Here is an 8,153-nt window from a genome sequence, read left to right as displayed (position 1 = left end):
TACAGAACCAGTTTCTCCTCTCTTGGTTTTCACACCTCAACTGCTAGAACAGGGCCTCATCCTCCCTGATTGAACTAACCTCGTTATCTCTAGCTTGCTTGCTGGCATATATATACCTGCCCCTGGAAATTTCCACTACATGCATCTGACGAAGTGGATATTCACCCACTAAAGCTCATGCTCCAAAACGTCTGTTAGTCTGTAAGGTGCCACAGGATTCTCTGCTGCTTTTACAGACTTTTTTTGGTGTCGATCATTTGATTGACAGTTGGCTTCTAGGACCAAGATACTTGCAGGGTTATTTCTTGCCTTGGGTCCTGCTCAGGAGACAGATCAGCTGGCTTTACTCTCCATCCTGAAGCTCAGTGTGGATCAGGCAGTTTATGGGCTCTCTGGGAAACTCTTTCCCTGAAAATGTTCCTACAATCTCCTCCGTGGCTCTTTTCAGAACTCCTGGTAAAGTCCTGTTTGGGTCCGTTTCTCCAATTAACCTCCTACAATTTCCATTTCCCTTCCATTCAGATCGAGCCAGGGGAAAGTTCTGATGCTGGAGGTTTGGTAGCTGTAGGGCTCTGAACATAGTTTGATTTTTCAACTATTGACTTCTTTGGGCAGGGCCCAGGGTCCTATGAGTGACATTAATTAATATATTATTTGAATAAATAAAGATACTTTCTATCTGCATCTTATGTAAGTTCAGTGTTAGATTAGTGTAGGATGGAAGTTAAGGACTCAGAGGGGGTTTCATGAGCATGTAGCCAAAGGCATAAAAAGAAACAACAAATTATTAAAGTATCACAGAAGCAGGAAGCCTGTAAAAGAATGATGGTGGTGGTGAAGGAGTCCCCTGGACTAGCAGGGAGTGGAGGGAGGAGGAGGAGGAAATCACAGCAAAGCTAAATGGTTTCTTTGCATCAGTCCATTCCTAGGTTCCTAACTTTATTTGGTAATCGACCAATGTATCGAGTATTGACGTAAGGCTAAGTGAATTGTAACTTCCTGGATCATCCCAATACCTTTTAAGAGATATTTACAACATTTGCTACCCTCCATTACTCCAGTATAGTAGTTGACTTTAATAAGAGAGCGTATAGTTTTATTAGCAGCTCAGCCATTTCATTCTTAAGCTTATGCAGATCTCTTGGATTTATACATCTGTGGTGTTGGTGATGTGTTATTATTTATCAATTTGTTCTAGCACCACCTCTTCTGATACCTTGATCTCTGATGGTGCCTCATCTTCGCTACTTGAAAAGAGTAATTCTGGAGGCAGTACCTCCCTGATATCCTCTGTGGTGGAGTCTTGGGCAAAGAAACCCTCTGCCTGTTGATTTTGGTGTTGGTTATGGCCTATAAAGCCCTAGATGTCATGGGAGCTGCCTGCCTGAGAGCCTTTCTCCCTATGTGATACCTGCATAGGGACAGCCAGCCCTTTGGTACTAGAAAGCTGCTAGCAGGGCATTCCCTGTGAGAGTGCCTTGATTCTGGAACTTGTTGTCTACCCTGATCTGAAATGGTCAACTCTGTTGACCTTCAAGGCATGGCACAAGGCAATGTCCTAATCTGTGCCTGACATGTTTCTCTGTACCCCACGTGGCAGCAGAAATCATCCAAGTCTTGCTCCATAAATGGAAGGGGAAGGCAGCTGTGTAGAGGGCAAAGGTCAGAGGTGGACTCCCTGTGGATGGGAGGTAGCAGTATATTCCCCCAATACCTCTTTCTCCCTCTGCTAAGGGTTCCTCTTTCTCCCTCCGCTACGGAGATGGCAGCCTCCCATTTGCTTGCCAAATCCTTACTTGTGGCAGCCTTTTTGATGGGGACAGGATAAAAAGCTATAAAAAGTCCATGCCGTTTACTCTTCTGATTAACTAAGTATGTAGCAATTGGCAAAACTTCTTGCATCAGCCAGCTAGCATGGGAGGGAAGCTGTGTTGTCTTCTCACTGCTGTCACTCTTCTTCCCACTGTTGTGATAATTGGGCCTACAAATTTATCCTAATTGTGAGCTTACCTGTGAAAAGTGAATGTAAATTCATAAGATGTCACAATAACCCATAACAAATGTATGGAAAAGGTGCAAAAGCGAGACAGACAGAATTAGTCTAGACAAAAAGACCTAACTTATAACTCAAGGACTGTTTGATCACGCTTAGTAAACAAGAAAATCACTGAACCAAAATTGGTGTGGAAACTAGGCCTAATTGGTGGACAAAATAATGAGGGGATGGGCTATTCTACCCACCATTCCCTTTGGGGATCCTGAAAGAGAGCAACTTTGGGGAGAAAAATTGACTGCTGGAGCAAGCTTCCCCATCATGGTTGCCACCCCCACTGTCTTCTGGGACCCTGGACCTTCTTCGTCCTAATCCTGAGAGACGTTCTGGGCAGGCCAGGCCAGGCCAGAGAGAGGGACCAAGATAACACCACCACTGGCTCCAGCTAAATCCCAAATACCACCAGGGATGTGAGACCCCCGCCCCACTTTCAGGGGGGGCAGCTGAGCACTTAGATGATGTTCTGCATTATTTTTTGCGCAGGACCTGGCAGCCATTAGCTGGTAACCTAGCTTCCCACACAGGCTGTAGAAGGCACCATGCAAAATGGGGCTGGTGTACATTAATGCAGTGAGGATTCTCTACTGGAAGTGGCTCTGCCAGTGCAGGGAAAAGGCCATCTCTTTCTGGGCAAGCAGGTTGGCTCCATGTTGAACTGGGCTTGATGAGAAATTGCATTATGCCCAATGTCTACCCACATCTCCTTAAGATACGGAGGTTAGTGTGGAAATCAGGGTCCAGACACCCCAAAGAGAGATCTGGGGCGCTGAACCCCAAAGAATAAGCAATTGAATCAACTGGTTGTATACAATATTATTGAATATAAAAATGTATCAAGTAAAGTCTTTTATGAAATCTTGTAATGTGAACTTGACGGTCATTAGAAGATAGGTATGCAGGTTATGGTTAGGCATGTATATGTATATATGGGTAGAACATTGTAATTGCAATGCTGGTACAACTACAGCATCACCTCACAACAGTGTGAGGAAGCAATCAGGCAGGGAGAGGCACCTTCCTGTCTAGTTGTTTACATTAAACCAACTTCAAGTACCCCACCACTGCCCAACCAGAGGAGACAATGGTGGGACCATTAAAGCTAATGGGAAGTCATTGAAACAACTTGAAATTGAAAAGAAAATCCCAGTCTTGGAAAACTAAGGGCAGGTCTATACTACAAATTTACATCAGCACATCAGCACTTCCACCATCATAACACTGTCTATGGGGGGTGGGGGTAGTGGTTTAAGGTTAGTATAATTACATCATTCAGGGGTGTGGACTTTTCACACCCCTGAGGAACGTAGTTATACCAAAGTAAGTATGTAGCGTAGACCAAGCCTAAGAGAGGAGGGAATTTGCCCCACCATGAACCACTGTAGTCTGAGAGAAAACAGAAATACTTCAAGCCCCCTCTCTTTTTCGTGAGGGATATCCAGAAACTGAGGGCTGACGTCTAAACAGGATGCTGTCCATGACACACTGGATCCCCTAGGACAGAGGGAGCACTGGGAAACTGTTCAGAGGCAATACCTGTACTAGAAAAGGGAATTTAGCTGATATAGAAGTGTAACACGAGGTTGAATCTTTGTTTTCCTGTGTAACTTGTATGTGTTTGCATTATTATTTCATCTTGGAATCTGTGATTTTTCTGTTAAATAAACTTTATTTTTACCTCCAGTAGGTCTCTGTTGTGCAAACAGTGTGGAGTGTGTCCCCCACAAAGTTAACTGACAATTGGGGGCCTGTTTCACAACTTTGGAGGTGATGTCCCAGGGGAAAAAGTCTAAGTGTCTGGTAGTTAAGAATTTGGTGTAGATGGATTTGGGGAGATTCGGGACTGGAAGGGCTGTTTAGGTCACTCTCCAAAGAGCAACTTGGCTGGTGGAAGCCAGGGTGAAACCTTTATGCTTGTGAGTTGGCTCTTGGTGTCAAGGCTGTGAGCAACAGCAGCATAGCATTAAGACACCCGAAGTTACAAGGGAGGTGGTGACAGAACCCCTGACAGGAAATATAACAGGAAGGTGGGTGAAGGAAGGAGAACTAGAGAGAAGGTCAATAGTCTTTAATCTGCTGTGCATTAACCATTGAAAAATGAAGAGCTAACCTCAAAAGGGGGTTGAATCCTCAGCTGAGTCTGAGATGCTGAGATTCTGAGGAACTGCTGAAGCCTCCTTTTTTCCCCTTATGTGCTATCATTATATCGTACTTTCCCCTCTGTCTTTTGTTTCTGAGGCACTGCATGTTCCAGATTTGCTGGGTAGCCAGTTACCTGGTGTATATGAGAGAGACTATCTCATTTCTCAATCGCAGCTGGGAGGTCACCAGAACACCTTCCTGAAGGACATTCAGCCAGCATTGCTCATCTCCTACCGCAGCGCCTTAAACTGAGTCAGCCCCCTCCCCCCAGGATATCACATCAGAATCTCATTGAGTCATATAAATGACCAAGACAGATGCTGTTGCAGTTCCTTTCCTTTGGTTTTGATTTTTGAAAAGAATATTGCATAATTGCCAGGTAAACCATTCATGCCACCAAGACACAGTGGCCAGAGTAAGTGAAAAAGGTACCTGCCTTAATGACTTGTGGGTGGGTGAGTGCATGAAGCCAGCCATGTATTCATATGGTACCAAGAAGGTGACAGTATTCATATTTGCTGCAGTATTTCATTGGTGACTGAAGCAGGTTGTAGGATAACTTATTATTTATATTTAACTTAACAAGAAGGAATAAGTTAGAAACACAGCACTCCTGTTGCTGTAGTCTAGCCTGGCTGTATTCTCTGTCTCTGTGAGTGTGTCAGAACTGCATAGTGTCTTGTCTGATATGTGGCAACTATAAACTCCCTACTAAAGCTTAGATTTCTTATATTGGACACCTTCCCTTTTAACAAACTGGTTTCTAAACAGTTGGATTCTAAATCTCAGGTTGAACAAATTCTAACAAATACAGCGATTTAACATCTTTTATTTTGTATTTTGAGAGGTCTCAGTTAGCGGGTTGCAATATTTCAACAGGATTCCAGATCTGCTGTAAAGCAAAGTGTATTTAGGCATGTTCGTTATTTTATTTATTTATTTTATTCATTCATTTGTATTGCAGTAATGCCTAGAAGCCGCAGTCCTGAACCAGGCCCCCACTGTGCTAGGTGCTTCCAAACACAAAAAAGGCTGTTCCTGCCTCAAAGAGCTGACAATAGACAACAGAGGGGTACAGAGAGCGAGAGCACAAGAAAACAATGAGATGATACTGGGCAGCATGATGGCCAGTGGTATTATCCGACAACTTGGTCCCTTTCACCTAATCCAAAACAGGATCAATCCGTGAAGCATTCCTCCAGCGTATCTGTTCTCCCTTCCTTTTTCTCTGTTAACTGCTCGTTTTCTTTCACGTTCCCATTTCTGGGCACCTTTAGCAGATGTTTGATTCATTTATAAAATGGTCCCACTTTTTTTGATCAGTGAATGTGAACATAGTGTCATTTCTTTAATCGCTATAACTTGTTCAGGTCAACAGCCGTCTTGCCAAATTCTAAACTTTGGTTTTTAATCTATATGAAGGATTTATGCCTCTGTTATACCTTGTTTTGACTTGACTAATGTCTTGGACAAGATAACAGAATTATTTGTCATGCTTTGTTTTTTGTCTCATTTCTGGTAATTGAGTGTGTTTTATATGCCAGTTATATAGCAATTCTACCAGTGATTTTTCCACACTGCAGTAGTGTTGCTCTGAACCTGAGTGCTACTAAATATGGATCTCCCCCTTGCATCGCTTACTTATGTGACCAATTTCTGACTAGATGGACTCTACATTCTGCTAGTTCATTTGCTTATATGTAACTTGGGCAAGATATCTTAAGTTGAAATCCATACTTTTTAGAAAAATCCAGAAATCCCCAGTTCTTGGACCATGGTCCAATGTTTGTTGTTTTTTGGGTTTCTGTTATGTGAAAAGATGGATTTAACATCTTTAATCACAGCTGTGGTATCTGCAAGTGTCACTATTCTGGAAGGCTGCTAGAACAGTCCATTATAAGCAGCTGGTCATGTTTTCCTTGATAGTTCTAATATGTGCCCTGGAAATGTTGGTTGTTTATTGAGTATCATAGGGCATAGGTGCCGACTCCGTGGGTACTCCGGGGCTGGAGCACCCATGGGGAAAAAGTGGTGGGTGCTGAGCACCCACTAGCAACCCCCCCATCAGCTCGCCCCCCGATGCTGCCTGCCCGCCAGCAGGCCTTGAGGATCAGCGTCTCCCCCTTCCTCCCTCCCTGTGCCTCCTCCCTGTCGCAGTCTGCTATTTTGTGGCATGCAGGAGGCTGGGAGTGGGGGAAGGTGTGAGGAGGGGGGCACTCAGGGGAGGGGCAGAAGTGGGTGGGAAGAGGCATGGCAGGGGTGGAGCGGGGGGCGGGAAGAGGCAACGTGTCAGTGGGGCCTTGGGGAAGAGGTAAAGTGGAGGTGAGGCTTGGAGCAGAGCCAGGGGTTGAGCATCCCCTGGCACTTTGGAAAATCGGTGCCTGTGTCATAGGGTCTTTGTGTTGTGTTGTGTATCTGTGTACTTCGGGCAGGATCCACACTAGCTCACCATTTCAGCAATATCACTGTTCCATTGTGGCTAGAATGGGACTTTCTCAGCTCTTCTTTTGGACTCATCATCCCAAAGTGCACTTTGTGAATTCTTCCCAATGGTTAACATCTCCTCACTGTGGGAAATATGATATTTGTACTTGGATGGGTACTTCTTTAATCAGTCAAAGCTCACTTTTTTAATATTGGGAATATACAGGTGGAAAGTAGAGTAGAGCAGAACAATTACCTCCCATGTCTTACATATGACACTTCTGCTAATTCACCCAGAATGACATTTGCCTATTTTGCAACTGCATCACATTGTTGGCTCATTCAATTTGTGATCCACTATAGTCCCCAGATCTTTTTCAGCAGTACTACTGCCTACCCAGTTATTTCCCATTTTGGATTTGTGCATTTCATTTTTTCCTTGGTAAGCACATGTCTTTACTGAATTGCATCATGCTGACTTCAGACCAGTTTTCCAATTTATCAAGGTCATTTTGAATTCTAATATTATCTTACAAAATGCTTGCAATCCTTCCCAGGTTGGTGTCATCCACAAATTTTATAAGCACGTTCTCCACTTCATTATCCAAGTTTGAATGAAACTACTGAATTAGTACCAGACCCAGGACAGACCCCTGTGGGACCCTACTAGCTATGGCCTCCCAGTTTGACAGTGAACCATTGATAACTGCTCTCTGAGTTTGTTTTTCAATCAATTATGCACCCCTGTTATAGTACTGTCATCTAGATGATATTATGATCAATTTCAGCTGTGAAGCGAGGATTTCAGAGAATTATGAAACTAAACAGCCATTGATAATGCCTAGCGTCTCTCTTTTAATTTGTACATACATATTCTCTGCTGCTGTCATGGCTCTCAAACCAAATGGTACAGCCAGCCATTCATTGTTGCATCTCTGTAACACTACAGCTCTCCACCCTCCTTTTGAAGAATCTTGTGGAGGTCTTGAGTCCTTTCAGTGGGGCAAAAAGTAGCAGCACTGGTGCTGAGTTTAGTACATCCTTCAGATATTTTTAAGACGTCTGTACTTGTGGCTAGATCGGCACTGCTGTGATTGATGCAATGGGGTCAATTTAACGTACGAGTCTCGCAATAATTTTTTTGGTGGCCTCAAGAGTGCGACCACCAACTCTTGCTGGTGGCCACTCTGACAATTTTTCCTAAAATAATTAATTAACTTTAGGAAAAACAAATAGATATGCACATATACATGTCCAGATCATTGTAATTTATTTATGTAGGTTTTTATTGAAGACTCAGGGTATGTCTACACTACAGGATTATTCTGATTTTACATAAACCGGTTTTGTAAAACAGATTGTATAAAGTTGAGTGCATGCGGCCACACAAAGCACAATAATTCGGCGGTGTGTGTCCATGTACCGAGGTTAGCGTCGATTTCTGGAGCGTTGCACTGTGGGTAGCTATTCCGTAGCTATCCCATAGTTCCCGCAGTCTCCCCCACCCATTGGAATTCTGGGTTGAGATCCCAATGCA

This window comes from Chelonoidis abingdonii, chromosome 4 (assembly GCF_003597395.2).
Source record: "Chelonoidis abingdonii isolate Lonesome George chromosome 4, CheloAbing_2.0, whole genome shotgun sequence".
Lineage (NCBI taxonomy): Eukaryota > Metazoa > Chordata > Testudines > Testudinidae > Chelonoidis > Chelonoidis abingdonii.
This window is presented reverse-complemented; position numbering follows the sequence as displayed.